We start from the raw sequence: 15,931 nt of genomic DNA, 5'->3' as shown, positions 1-15,931 counted from the left end.
GCTTCTCTGGGGTTGCATTGTACTTATCACTGTCCAAGGAAAAGTGACCTGTGGGTTATTGCCAGGAAAAAGGGACTTGTACAACATCTCCCATGAAACTCAGACAAAAGGACAGAGAGTGTTAGCACCTCGGAGAAGCTTTCCTGAACAAGTAGAGTAGGAGGAATCAGACCTTGTTATCACTAAAGTATTAGTCACGAGTTACTACTTATATAACACCTCTATAACAAAGGGTTACAAAATGTGCCTCAAAGTAGGGTGGGAGAAACGTGGGCCCCCGGGAGGTGAGCAGGATGAGAAGGTGCTGGTGTTTGGTCTCTTCACTGCTCTGTAGTGGGACTCTCCCAGTGGCTCCTGCCAAACCTGACACTATCTCCCATCATCATCTCTGGCATCTCCCTGATTAAAACATTGCTGGTGTTGTGGGACCCAGAGGGAGGAAACACTGAGGTACATGGCTTAGGCTGAGGAAGGAAGATGGAAAACTCACAGTGGAGTCAAATCACAAGTCTGGACCGAAAGTTGCATACAACTTTCTTTGTCAGGTAGCAGACCCATGATTTCTCCATCACCATCTCTAATTGTAGTTCTTTTTTGCCCCTCAGAACTTCCCAGAGTACACAGGATGAAAAAAATCAAATAACAAATGGCAGAGTAAAACACTATCATCTGGTTTTGATAACAAGGCTGTGGGCAGACAGAGCCATAACTATGCTTCTGCTTTTTGGAAGAGGAAATCTAGGACAGAGATGTTGAAAAATGTGCCCGTGGCTACTGGTTGGTGAAAAATATGTGCTGTCTACACCGTCTCCCCAAGGGTCTAGTCGATTCTGGTTTGTCAAGAAGTGGAGTGGGATGAGGTTAGGGTATTAAGGAGAAAGTCATCAGCTGTGTTTCTGCACCATTAAGCTGCTTTCCTGTGAGTTATTTCTCTTCAACTAAGAAGACTGCCTTCCATCATTTTCTGGTTGGATTCAGCAGGGTTATGAATCTAGGGTGCCCCTTACCAGCTTTTAGGGTGGCTTGGACATGTAGTCAGCCATGACTGCTGTTGCTTCTTTTGCTCAAGGAGAAGTGGACACTGGAAACTTCAGCTTGAATCAGTTGCATCCAAGATTTGCAACCTCAAAGTCTTCAGTTGGTAAATATGTGAGTTCCTAGCACTGCCAGTATAAAGTACCACAAACTTGGTGACTTAAAGTGACACATATTTATTCTTTCATAGTTCTGGAGGCTAGACATTTGGAGACAGAAGTATCATCAGAGTTGTGCTCTCTTTGAAGGACCAAGGAAAGGGTCCTTCCTTGCCTCTTCCAACTTGCACTGGATATGATCAGTCCTTGGCATTTCTTGGCTTGTGGACAGATCGCTAAAATTTCTGCCTCTGTCATCCCGTGACTCTCTCTGTGTCTTTTTCTGTATTAGTCATTTTTCAGGACTTTAACAAAATACATGGGGCAGGCTGATTTATAAAGAAAAGAGGTTTATTTTGGCCCATGGTTTTGGAGGCTCAAGGTCCAAACAGCACACTGCAGGCTTTAGCAAGGGCCCCTCTTCGCTGCATCACATCGTGGCAGAAGGGTGTGCATCCTCTTTCTCCCCCACACCCCCAATAAAGCCATCAGGACTTAATATGGGAGCTCCGTACTGATGACCTAATCTATCCTAATCTCCTTCCTGAGACCCCAGCTCTAAACACTACAGATTTATCAAATTCCCTCCATCTTAAAACTGTTAACATAACTTTAGGGATTAAACTCCTGCATGAGCTCAGTGGGGACAAATCATATTCAGACCATAGCAGTCTTCAAATCAATCTTTCCTTAAAGGAATTCCAGCCACTGATTTGAGACCTACACTAATCCAGCAAGTTCTCATCTTAGCTTGATCATATCTGCAAAGACCCTATTTATGAATCAGATCCTATTCATGGGTATGCGGCAGGGGAAATGATGTTAGGACTTCATATCTTTTTGGAGAACACAAATCAACTGAAAACAGTAAGCAAAAAAGGGAAGTTTCTATATATTTGTGTCATCTGATTTATTCTATTCTCCACATTCTCACTCTTGAAAATTTCTCTAGAAAAACTCTTTCCAGAGTCACAAACCAATTTTTTTTTAAAAAGATGTATTTATTTATTTGAAAGGCAGAGTTATAGAGAGGCAGAGGCAGAAAGAGAGAGAAAGGTCTTCCACCTGCTGGTTCACTCCCCAGATGGCTGCAACAGCAGGAGCTGCCCTGATCTGAAGCCAGGAGCCAGGAGCTTCTTCCGGGTCTCCCACTTGGGTGCAGGGGCCCAAGGACTTGGGCCATCCTCCACTGCTTTCCCAGGCCACAGCAGAGAGCTGGATAGGAAGTGGAACAGCCGGGACTCGAACTGGTGTCCACATGGGATGCTGGCACTGTAGGTGATGGCTTTACCCCCTATGCCCACAGCGCTGGCCCCACAAACCAATGTTTATCAAATGTCATTCAAAACATGACCATATAGCAGCTGTACCAACTCATTGGGATAATTGAAAAGAGCCTCTCTATATCAAGATCCTTGATTTAGCCAGAACTGCACTGCCTCTTTGTCACATAAGGTTACATAATTTCAGGTTCTGGGAGTCAGGATACGGCCATCTTTGTGTGTGTGTGTGTTGAGGGTGTGGTCCTGTTTACTGCAAGTCCAAACCAGAGTGGAAAACTACAAAAAGGTCCCCAAATAAGACTTACTCTGATGCTTCCCTTATAATGGGCTCTCTTTTCTGGCAGAATCGAAGCGGAGTTTATGTAAATATGTTACTCTCAAGTTCCCCTCAGCAGGAGGGACATTTTGTAGGAATATGTTGAACCTCCTGCCTGGGAAATTGGACTCCAGAGCCAAAGCCCATGTAGGGCCATGTGGATATGGCCATGACTGTGGAGCGTGGTGTGCAGGGATAGCCCTAAGACAGCAAGCAGGGGTGCAGGGGTACAGTGGAGTTGAGAGTCCCAATGACGTAATAGTGGACGAGTTGGAGATAAGACCCAAGAGCATACGCAGGGTCAGTGGCGAGGGCCGGAATCCAGAGTATGTGAGGGTGAGTTTGTAGAGACTAACAGTGGTAGCAGGGATAGTAATTCACTGTATCAACAATCAGTCTGTACCTGCACTGTGTTGACTGCTCTCCGTTAACATTTCCAACTCTCACGATAACTTTATGAGTTAGGTATTGTTAATATCTTTCTACAGATAGCCGTGAAATAACTTGCTAAAGATCAAGAGCTAGCAATTGGCAGAACCAGGATTTGAAATGAGGCAAGTTCAACCCCAGAATTCACAAGATGGACCCACTTTTACATGTGTCAGTTACATTTCTGATGTCCTGAATCTCTGTGTGTGGTACTTGAGTCTTTTGCCCATGGGTTGGGAACACAGGAAAGCAAGCCTTGGGGTTTGAACCCAAGACGCTGGTTTTATTGGTGTTTAGCAACTGAGCTGACTAAATTCAGATCTTTGAGAATACTTTGGCTTGCATCATATAATTTCTTTATTTTTATTGCTGTTATTGTTAATTTCCATTGGCAAAATGTCTCCTATAGTGTTATTTGCAACTCTGATAAATCGATGGCATCTGAATTAATGTCCAGTCCAGGCTGACTGTTCTGAATTCTACTGGAGCTGCCCATTGCATTTTGGCAAGAGCACCCAACTGGGGTGAGCCCTGTATTAGCATTTTAATTGCTGGCTGATTGCTTTCCTGTTGCAAGATTCAGCCCACAAAGGTATAGCAAGCAAGTTTCAATTAGTTCTTATCCTGTGATTTACTGGACCTATAAAAAACATCTCCCTGTAGCCCTTGGAAAGTAATGCCCTTAATGTACTAAAAGCAGTACAGAACGTTAAAGACAAAGAATTGCCTTTACCAAGGTGTGGGCATCCGGGGTCTCAAGAAAAATTCCTAATGAATGGTAAATTTTCTTCAGTGGGTTTGCCTTGAAATAAAACAAAAACAAATAAAAACCCAGGACTCCTCTAAATTCTAGGCTTGGTTTTATTATTATTATTTTTTTCCATGGAGCTATCATTATAGAGCTTTTTCCCTTGGTCTACTTAATTTTGTAAGGGAAGCTAGTTCATAGGAATGGCATTGGCTTTGGGTTGTATGAGTTTCATACGTACTTTGACTATTAACTCTTTTTTTTTTTTTGACAGGCAGAGCAGAGTGGGACAGTGAGAGAGAAAGAGAGAGAGAGAAAGGTCTTCCTTTTGCCGTTGGTTCACCCTCCAATGGCCGGTGGCGCACCGTGCTGATCCGAAGGTAGGAGCCAGGTGCTTCTCCTGGTCTCCCATGGGGTGCAGGGCCCAAGCACTTGGGCCATCCTCCACTGCACTCCCTGGCCACAGCAGAAAGCTGGCCTGGAAGGGGGGCAATCGGGACAGAATCTGGCACCCCGACTGGGACTAGAACCTGGTGTGTGTGCTGGCGCCGCAAGGAGGAGGATTAGCCTGTTGAGCCGCAGCGCCGGCTGACTATTAACTCTTTATCAGATATACGGTTTGCAAATATTTTCTACTCTTCTTTAAGCTGATTTTTCATTGCATCAATTACTTACTTTTCTGTACAGAATTTTAAAAATTGGATGCAGTCCCAATTGTTAATTTTTGCTTTTGCTGCCTGTGCTATTGGCATCATATCCAAAAATCAAATAATGTGATTAAGAAATGGGCAAAGGATTCCATCAGCCATTTTTCTAAAGAAGACAAACAAGTGGTCAACAGATAGAGGAAAAGTTCTCAACATCAGTAGTGATCAGGGAAATGCAAATCAAAATCACAATGAGACAGCTCCTCCCATCTGTTAAGATGGCTCTGATCAAAAAGAGTTAAGTGTTGGTGAGAATGTGGAGAAATGGAAACCCTTGCACATTGTTGATGGCAATGTCAATTGGTACAGATATTACAGAACAAGGAATAGGGATTCCTCAACAAATTAAATACTGAACTGCCATGTGATTTAGCAATCCCACTTCTGGGCAATGCTGGGGCTCAGAAAATGAGTACTTTGTTATACTGAGTGCTTAGAATTGAGTATTGGAAAAGAAGCAAAGTGTCTTTCTGACATCCTGTTTTTCTCTCTCCTCTCTTTTTTCCTGGAAGCTACTCATAAAAACTAGAATTCTTCCCCAAGGCTGGTCACAGACTAGAAATATTGCTGTAACCTTCCCCATCTTTCTGCGTAAAAGCTGTGCTTTAAAGAAATCTCCTGACCTACCTTGTCTGATTGTGAGACCTCATTCCAGAATGCATTGCCGTATACCTGGGGGAAGACATCCCTCACACAGCAGCCAGGAAGAACCCGGCCACACAGGCCGTTATCCATAACATTTCTACAAGACTTTCCGTGGCTCATCCAACTTAGGCATAAAAATGATCCGTTCTCCCTCAGTCTTTGGGTTTTTATTTCTGAAGGCTGTTGTGTCACATAAAACTTTGCTAGGCCGGCGCCGTGGCTCAATAGGCTAATCCTCCGCTTTGCGGTGCCGGCACACCGGGTTCTAGTCCCGGTCGGGGCGCCGGATTCTGTCCCGGTTGCCCCTCTTCCAGGCCAGCTCTCTGCTGTGGCCAGGGAGTGCAGTGGAGGATGGCCCAGGTGCTTGGGCCCTGCACCCGCATGGGAGACCAGGAGAAGCACCTGGCTCCTGCCATCGGATCAGCGCAGTGCGCCGGCTGCGGCGGCCATTGGAAGGTGAACCAACAGCAAAGGAAGACCTTTCTCTCTGTCTCTCTCTCTCACTGTCCACTCTGCCTGTCAAAAACAAAACAAAACAAAACAAACCCTTTGCTTACAGGAACCTGTTTTGCCTCTCTCTCTCTCTCTCTCTCTCTCTCTCTCTCTCTCCCTCCCTCCTTCCCCCACCCCTTGTCTTTCCTTACAGGAATGTCCTTAGGACGAGGAGGAAGGGTATCACACCTCTTCGCTCCTGTGATGCAATTCCAAAGGAAATGACATCAGTATCTCGAAGAACTGTCTGTGCCCCCACGTCCATTGCAGTGTTATTCATGTAGTCAAGTCGTGGGAACAACACTGGTATCCACAGATAAGTGAGTAGATAGAGAAAATGTGGTGTATATACAGAATAGGATAGTAGTCATCCTTAAAAAAGAAGGCCATGAATATATTAATTTCCAATCCAGGTTCTTGTCACCCTCATAGACACACTAATAGATAGAGACTGGTATCTTTTGCAAATAGGAACAGAATTTATTTAGCAGTGGGGGAATAAACACACATTCATGCTGCCCCACACAGAGAAATACACAACAGGAGTGGGCCGAACAGATGTCCATGAACAAGAGAGAGCAACACCCACAGAGTGGGAGAGGTCCATCTGACAGTGGTCTGTGGTGGAAAGAGGGCTTTCTCTCCAGCCTTCCACCTGTTTATAAGAAAGGAGTTAGTACCCCAATTGGACATACAAATGGGAGGGGGTCTGAGCATGTACCGTGGTCCTGGATTCAGCAGGAGCATGAGAAGGTGAGGGTTATAAGCCCACAGTTACAGAGATAGTATTACACTGCAGGGATACAAGAATTTCAGCTCACGTAAATGTTAACTGACTACTCAGTCAAGCCATGTCGGTGCTGCCATTTGGGACAACATGGATGAACTTGAAGTACATTATGCTAAGTGAAAGGAACAAGATTAAAAAAGGGCAATATTGCTAAGATGCAGAATCTACAAAAGAAAGTTGCATTTACAGCAACAGAGAGTAGGATGGTGATTGTCAGGGGTCCAGAGATAGGAGAAATAGGGAGATATTTATTAAAAGGTGCAATCTTTCAACTAGAAGAAAAGTAAGTTAAGATCTAATATCCGGCATGGTGACCACAGTTAATAATACAGTGTAAACTTGAAATTTGCTGAGGGAGTAGGTCTCCAGTGTTCTTGCCACACACACATAAATGGAACAAAGTTAGGTTGTGGATACATTCATTGAATCATTAGACAAGGAATACTTATGTGAAATCACTTTGCCTTTATATATAAATGTGTATATAATCTTTATTATATATTATATATTATTTTATTATACATAATCATTCATCAGTCATATCTCAGTAAAGCTGGAAAAATGACATTAATTAAACTTTGCTAATTGATATGTCAGCCTTTCAGTTCCTCTGGGCATCAGATCTGAGAGCGGGAAGTCTGGCACTTTTGGAAGTATTCAGGTAGCTGACTAAAGCAGATTCCTGGGCCCCATGTCCGTAGTTCTTCTTCAGTAGCCCTGGAGCGGTGTGACCAAGGCAGCTTTGCCCTTCCCCTCAGCTGGGCAGAGTGGACAGTGAGAGAGAGAGACAGAGAGAAAGGTCTTCCTTTGCCTTTGGTTCACCCTCCAATGGCCGCCGCGGCTGGCGTACCGCGCTGATCCGATGGCAGGAGCCAGGTGCTTTTCCTGGTCTCCCATGTGGGTGCAGGGCCCAAGCACTTGGGCCATCCTCCACTGCACTCCCTGGCCACAGCAGAGAGCTGGCCTGGAAGAGGGGCAACAGGGACAGAATCCGGCGCCCCGACCAGGACTAGAACCCGCTGTGCCGGTGCCGCTAGGTGGAGGATTAGCCTAGTGAGCCGCGGTGCTGGCCCTGGATTTCTTTTGTTGAGGAAGGTACTACCATAGTTACTACTCCAGGAACTGTCAACACCCTTTCTTTCTTTTTTCTTTTTAAAAAAGATTTATTTATTTATTTGAAAGTCAGAGTTACAGAGAAAGAGAGGCAGAGGTAGAGAAAGAGAGAGAGAGAGAGATCTTCCACCTGCTGGTTCACTCCCCAAATGGCTGCAACAGTCAGGGCTGGGCCAATCCAAAGCCAGGAGCCAGGAGCTTCTTCCAAATCTCCCACATGGGTGCAGGGGCCCAAGGACTTTGGCCATCCTTTGCTGCTTTCCCAGGTGCATTAGCAGATAGCTGGATCGGAAGTGGAGCAATCGGGACTTGAACTGGTGCCCATATGGGATGCTGGTACTGCAGGCGGTGGCTTTACCTGCTATACCACAGTGCCAACCCTCCTTTATTTATTTATTAAAATTTTTTTAAAAAATTAATGCATAAAGGAGTCATATTTTGCATCATCATTCCTTCATAATTAGAACTTTTTTTTTCGACAGGCAGAGTTAGACAGAGAAAGGTCTTCCTTCCGTTGTTTCACCCCCAGAATGGCCGCTATGGCTGGCGCGCTGTACCGATCCGAAGCCAGGAGCCAGGTGCTTCCTCCTGGTCTCCCATATGGGTGCAGGGCCCAAGGACCTGGGCCATCCTCCACTGCACTCCCGGGCCACAGCAGAGAGCTGGCCTGGAAGAGGGGCAACCAGGACTAGTACCTGGAGCTCATATGGGATGCCAGCACTGCAGGTGGTGGCTTTACCCACTAGGCCACAGCGCTGCCCCCCCCATTTATTTATTTTTAAAATTAAGAAGATCAGTATTTCAAAGCTTCCTTCCTGCTGACTTCCTACATTTCAAGACTTCGTAGCACAGTTAGAATAATATTTCTTGATCAGCATGGAAACAGGAACTTGCTAATGGCTGGGTCTTAATGCAAATTTTTGCTGCTCTCAAAAGTACCTATTGATCCCCTAAAGACTCTATATGCTGGTGTGCATGCTAAGCTGATATGGAGAGCAAAGAGAAGAGTGTACATTTTGAATTAAAAAATGTTAGGTAAGTCACTAAAAAGGAAATGTATTTCATACATATTTCTCTACTTGTGTTTGAAACCTTCATAATTTAAGGAGCAAGACAAAAAATTGTGATAGTACTTTTGTGTAAATCAATCTTCTAAATTTAGAATTTTCCTCTCATCACAGATATCAATTCTACAATAGATGCTGGTGCTCTTATCTTTACTGGGGCTCAGAAACAACACCCCAAGGTGAAGAAGTTTCTCTGATATTGTCTCGTCATCCTGTCTCTCAACCCTCATTAGGCTTCAAGGCAAGTCATAGAAACCGGAACCCTTTTCCCCAAAGTCAACCATAAAACTCAAGAATGTTACTCTGACTTTCCCCCATCTCTCTGGGCCAGTTTGCCATAATGAAATTCTCTGACCTATGTTGTTTGGCTGTTGGTGCTAACACCTAAATCCTAGAAAGGGTCCTGTCCTCTCCTGGGAGGAAGGAATGCCATACAGAGACAAGGAAGACTCTGAACAGATAGGACTTCCTTTCCCTCTCTTTTTATTATAAATCATACCATTTTCATGCAGTTATGTTTCTACACGACCGTCCATGCTTTATGGAATCTAAGCATAAAGTGGACAGTTCAGCCTGGGTCTTTGAGCCTTTATTCCAAAGGCTCCCATGCATGTAAAACTATCATCAAAACAATTTGTATGCTCATCTTTTGCAATAATATATATAATATTATATATAATATATATTATTAATATATTACATATAATATATAAAATATATAAAGATATATAATAATGTATATTATGTATTATATATAATGTATATTATGTATTATATATCTATATATTATATATTATGTATCTATATATCTATATATATCTTTGTTTGGAATGAATGTTTGTGTCCTTCAAAATGCATGTGTTGAAATCCTTACCCCCATGGGGCCAGTGCTGTGGCACAGTGGGTTAACGCCCTGGCCTGAAGTGCCGGCATCCCATATGGGCACCAGTTCGCGTCCTGGCTTCTCCACTTCCAATCCAGCTCTCTGGTATGGCCTGGGCAAGCAGTAGAAGATGGCCCAAGTCCTTGGGCCCCTGTACCCACGTGGGAGACCTGGAAGAAGCTCCTGGCTCCTAGTTTTGCATCAGTGCAGCTCCGGCCATTGTGGCCAATTAGGGAGCAAACCATCAAATGGAAGACCTCACTCTCTCTGCCTCTCCTCTCTCTGTGTAACTCTGACTTTCAAATAAATACATAAATCTTGAAAAAAAGAAAAAAGAAAAAAAGAAAAAAAAGAAATCCTTTCCCCTACAGTGATGGTATTAGGTGGTGAGGGCTTGGGGAGGTGAGTATGTCCTGAGAGATTAATGACTGCCATGATTTGGTTACGATTCATGTGCTGGAGACTTGGTGATGTTGAGAGGTGATAGAACCTTCGAGAGGCAGGGTCATTGGAACATTGTCCTCAGAAGGGGTTAATGTAATTCTCATGGGACCTTGATCAGTTTCTGAGAGAACGAGTGGTTATGAAAGGAACAATTGTGGCCCTTGAGTATCTCTGTTGCAATCTCCTGTGCTGTGATGTAGTCAGAAGGCCCTCACCAGAGCTCAGCCAATGCTGAGCCATGCTCTGGAGCCTCTGTAACTGTGAGATAAATAAATGTCTTTGTTAAGTTTCCAGCCTCAAGTGTTTTGCTATAGCAGCAGAACATGGACTCAGTGCCCTTCAAAGAAGGATCCAAGAGCACAAGCTCACCTCCTCTACCACGTAAGGACATAACTGCTCAGTGGAAGGCTGATGTCGGGGCCCGGTGGGTTAAGCTGCTGTTTGAGACACCCACACCACAGTTCAAGACCCAGCTGCTCCTCTTGCAATCCAGCTCCCTGCTAATACTCTTGGAATAGCAGCAGAAGATGGCCCAAGTATTTATGCCCCCACCACACATGTGGGAGACCAGGATGGAGTTCCTGGTTTTTGACTTCAGTCTGACTCAGCCCTGGCTGTTGTGGGAATTTTGGGAATGCACCAGCAGGTAGAAGATCTCTCTCTCTCTCTCTCTCTGCTTTTGAATAATCAAAAATTAAAAAAAAACTTAGCTGTCTTCAACCTAGAAGATGTTCCGGCCCTCACAAGAACTGACTGTGCTAGAAGTTTTATTTTGGACTTCCAGCCTCCAGAATTGTGAGAAATAAATTTCAGATCTTTATAAGCCCATCAATCTAGGTTACTATTTGAACAGCAGCTCAAATGGACTACATATCATTTCCAGAAGGATTACATGGATTAATATATGTACAGCACTTAGAATGAGTCTCAAGTCCTCTGTGCTATATGAAGTCTTGGTCATTATGTCTTGAGGGCTGCTGGCCAGTTTCTGGACAGTCTGGAGAGAAGGTCTACCTCTCTGGAGACAAGAAGTCAGAGGTGAATAGATGTCTGGTCTGAAAATAGATTCCTGGTCTGGAGAAGCTACCTGCCGCGTGTGGAGATGAGACCTAGATGTTATAGCTAGCACAGGAGCCTCTAGTCTCCTATAGAGTGTTTACCAGGTACTGGGGGGGTGGGCAGGTGGCCAGGGAATGGGGTTCACAAAACCTTGGCCATCCTGGCTCTGCAGCAGTTTTCCAAGCAGACATCTTCAGAATCACTGGTTCACAAGACCCTTTGAGAAAGGATTTATTATTCAGAAAAATTTAGAAGCTATTAGATTGAGTGGCATTTCAAAGGTTTCCTTATTGCTAGGTTCCACAGTCCTTATTTAGCAGATGTACATTGTAAGTCTGCCAAAGAAGAGTGAGATAGGCAGCTCTTTCCAAACTCAGTGAGTTTGCATTTTCCTTCTCATTGCAACACCTCCATAGGCATAGTCTGGGGAAACAGGAGCCCTAGAGATACACAGATTACCTACATCTTCCTCCCTGCATTCTATAGTGTCAGCAGGGAGTCTGAGAAATTGAAAAACCACTGGCTCCATCAAGTTATCAACAAGTTGTCACAAACTTCAGGAAGAAGAGAGCTCCCCAGAGAAAAGAATTCACATGGTAAATAACTACGGGAAGAATATTTCTGGTAGAAGGATGTTTTCATCCACGCATGAATGAAGCCTCTGGATCTGTGTGAATCTATGAGGGACATGAGTGAGTTACATATGCATGAGCACTTGTTGTTTGTTGGAGTCCTCTAGGGTTTTAAGCAGTCACCTTCATCATTAGTACTGTTTCTGCTTACATTTTTTAAAGGGACTTTATGATATAATTTTTAACTTTTATTTAATAAATATAAATTTCCAAAGTACAGCTTATGGATTACAATGGCTTTTCCCCCAATAACTTCCCTCCCACCCACAACCCTCCCATCTCCTGCTACCTCTCCCATTCCATTTGCATCAAGATTTATTTTCAATTATCTTTAAGATAAATTTAGTATCTTTAAGATCAATTTAGTATATATTAAGCAAAGATTTCAACAGTTTGCACCCACACAGAAACACAAAGTGTAAAATACTATTTGAGTACTAGTTATATCATTAATTCACATTGTACAACACATTAAGGACAGAGATCCTACATGAGGAGTAAGTGCACAGTGACTCTTGTTGTTGACTTAACAAATTGAAACTCTTGTTTATGGTGTCAGTAATCACCCTAGACTCTTGTCATGAGTTTCCAAGGCTATGGAAACCTTTTGATTTGCCAATTCCGATCTTATTTAGACAAGGTCATAGTCAAAGTGGAAGTTCTCTCCTCCCTTCAGAGAAAGGTACCTCCTTCTTTGATGGCCCGTTCTTTCTGCTGGGATCTCACTCGCAGAGATCTTTCATTTAGGTCTTTTTTTCCAGAGTGTCTTGGCTTTCCATGCCTGAGAAACTCTCATGGACTTTTTAGCCAGATCTGAATGCCTTAAGAGCTGATTCTGAGGCCAGGGTGTTATTTAGGACATCTGCCATTCTATGAGTCTGCTGTTCTCTCCTTTTTAATTCCATCAGTTAGTGTTGGCAGGCACTAGTCTCGTTTATGTGATCCCTTTGACTGTTGGATCTATCATTATGATTAATTGTGAACTGAAATTGATCACCTGGACTAGTGAGATGGCATTGGTACATGCCACCTTGATGGGATTGAATTGGAATCCCCTGGCACGTTTCTAACTCTACCATTTGGGGCAAGTCAGATTGAGCATGTCCCAAATTGTACATTTTATAATAGTTCCTCCATGCTTTAGAGTTGTCTACACCGTTGAACTTCATGGATACCATGCCACCAAACATCTCTCATTTCCTGAAGTTGTACCTGGAATGTCTTCCACCAAAGTAACTGTTCTTGGGTTGCCATTTCCAGGAGGTTCATGGGGGAGGTCCACACAATTAGCTCCATTTTTCATGCAATAGTTTGTCATATTTGATAATGCCTCAGGCAGTGTTCAACGTCATGTTGAGTTTGCTGATGGAAGAGCATGGAAATTGTTGGGTGGTGGCCATATCCCCGAGGATCTGGGACAGCAGCAAAGCTCTTGGTATTCAAGGGGGGAAGCTGGGTAGAACATCTGTCTCCAGGATTCTTGCTAATCTCCAGAGTCATCCTGGTAGAGCAGCCACATCTTTATCATCTTCTGAGTGCTCTGTTATATGTCAGTTCACTAAAAACGTGGAGGTCATGGGAGGTGAATCATATTCTGGCTCCACCTCCAGCCTCTTGCTCCATCTACCCCTGGAGATCTAGGGAAGGGGTTCCACCTAAAGTTAGATCCTGACATCTCATCTTCTACTCTAAGTATTTTCAACAGATTTTTTTTCCACTTAAGCAAATTAGCTCCTTTTCTAAAATCATTTCTGAAGCCAGCTATTAAAAATGTTAATATTTCCTGACCAGTCAGAGCCAGCCAGGAGAGAGAAGAAATTTCGATATTAAAATTCAGAACAGGGGCCGGTGCTGTGGTGTAGCAGGTAAAGCCGCTGCCTGCAGTGCCGGCATCCAATATGGGTGCCGGTTTGAGTCCTGGCTGTTCCATTTCCAATTCAGCTCTCTGCTATGGCCTGGGAAAGCAGCAAAAAGATGGTTAAGGTCCTTGGGCTCCTGTACTCACGTGGGAGACCCAGAAGAAACTCCCAGCCATTGTGGCCATTTGAGAAGTGAACCAGTGGATGGAAGATTCTCTCTCTCTCTCTCTCTCTCTCTCTCTCTCTCTGCTTCTGCCTCTCTGTAAGTCTGCCTTTCAAATAAATAAATAAATATTTCAAAAAAAAAATCCGGACACTGATGGATCTAAGATGGCGACTGTGGAACTGTTTTAGAAATGTCACATTTGTAAGACAATCTCTCAAATTCACAATGGATATTGTTAGCAATGGATATTATTAGTGTATTAGCAACTAGAAAACCTTTGACACTCTGGAACCAGTTCTAGACCTTCATTACCAGGAAACCGCCCCAACTCGTAACCCCCTTCCCACAGAAGAGGAGAAAACAGAATCTAATTAGGAGATTGCTAACGCAGAACACTATATTAAACATCCTTGGCAGAATAGATGGGTGTTCTGGTTTTTTAAAAATGATAGAAGCAAAACTTGGCAAGAAAATCTTTGGCTAATCTCTAAGTTTGATACTGTTGCAGACTTTTGGGCTCTGTAGAACCATATCTAGTTGTCTAGTAATTGAATTGCTGGCTGTGACTACTCACTTTTTAAGGATGGCATTGAGCCTATGTGGGAAGATGAGAAAAACAAATGGGGAGGACGATGGCTAATTATTAAACAAAACAGCAGCAGAGATGATGTGACCTCAATCGCTTTTGGTTAGAGACACTGCTGTACCTTATTGGAGAATCTTTTGATGACTACAGTGATGATGTATGTGGAGCTGTTGTCAATGTTAGAGCTAAAGGTGATAAAGTGGCAATATGGACTACTGAATGTGGAAACAGAGATGCTGTTACACATATAGGGAGGGTATTCAAGGAAAGGTTAGGACTTCCTCCAAAGATAGTGATTGGTTATCAGTCCCATGCAGACACAGCTACTAAGAGTGGCTCCACCACTAAAAATAGGTTTGTTGTTTAGGAAGATACCTTTTGAGTATTCTCATAGGAGACTGCATCAAGCAGTTGAGATCTGGCAGCTGAACCAAAACCTCTTCAAAAGCAGAGTAGACTGCATTTAAATTTGATTTCCATCTTTGTCCATCTAAATGTTGCTAAGATATAAGAGAAGTCTCATTTGCCTTTGCCTTGTACTTCTGGGTTCATTTTTTTTTCATTTTGGCTAGAGTATAAAATTCTTTGATGTATACATGATTATCACAATCCTTATGTGTTCCTGGCCCACCCTATAACAGTTTAGTAGAATTATACAAGCACATTTTACCCATTCACAATATTGAAAAAAAAGAACTTGCATTTCTATGACTTACAGAAAAATATTGTTTGTGTTCTATTGTATGAAGGAGCATATTTTGCTGGTTTGCAAGAGTATGATGCATACTGTTTGGGTAGCAGTTTTTCTTGTTTCTTTTATAGCATCATTTCTGCTGTCCTTTTGCTGATGGCTGTTAGATTTTAATTTATTTGTTTCCCTATTTGATAACCTTAGTGATTCTGATTTCAGTTTTCCATTTGATTTGCTTTTGTTTTTTCCTCGTGTGATATTGATGAAGCATCCAAAAATATGACACAAAGGTGGAGTAAACATTAATTTTGCATGTTCTTTGATATTTTTTTTTCTAACTACAAAGCTTTGCTACAAATTAATGCATTTCATTCAAATCAGTGATCTATGTTTGTGTGGTTTCTTTTTTTATTTTTTTATTTTATTTTTTTTTTTTATTTTTTGACAGGCAGAGTGGACAGTGAGAGAGAGAGACAGAGAGAAAGGTCTTCCTTTGCCGTTGGTTCACCCTCCAATGGCCGCCGCGGCTGGCGCGCTGCGGCCGGCGCACCGCGCTGATCCGAAGGCAGGAGCCAGGTGCTTTTCCTGGTCTCCCATGGGGTGCAGGGCCCAAGCACCTGGGCCATCCTCCACTGCACTCCCTGGCCACAGCAGAGAGCTGGCCTGGAAGAGGGGCAACCGGGACAGAATCCGGCGCCCCGACCGGGACTAGAACCTGGTGTGCTGGCGCCGCTAGGCGCAGGATTAGCCTAGTGAGCCGCGGCGCCGGCCTGTGTGGTTTCTTAAACACAATTGTGGATTATAAAAAAGTAACAGAGGGCTCCAAGATGTTGGAATAGGGAGGGAGCTCACTGATAGTCCAGGAAAAGATAATTTAATAAAAAAGTG

At 43.5% G+C, this 15,931-nt stretch overlaps 1 pseudogene; it reads left to right on the top strand.

Moving 5' to 3' along the window:
* Positions 1-1,041: 1,041 nt before the first annotated feature.
* Positions 1,042-14,768, top strand: LOC138850351 (eukaryotic translation initiation factor 4E-like; annotated as a pseudogene).
* The last annotated feature ends 1,163 nt before the right edge of the window (positions 14,769-15,931 follow it).

Source organism: Oryctolagus cuniculus, chromosome 7 (assembly GCF_964237555.1).
Source record: "Oryctolagus cuniculus chromosome 7, mOryCun1.1, whole genome shotgun sequence".
In the NCBI taxonomy this organism is placed as follows: domain Eukaryota; kingdom Metazoa; phylum Chordata; class Mammalia; order Lagomorpha; family Leporidae; genus Oryctolagus; species Oryctolagus cuniculus.
The sequence above is the reverse complement of the archived record's forward strand: the minus strand, read 5'-3'. Positions and strand labels throughout refer to the sequence as shown.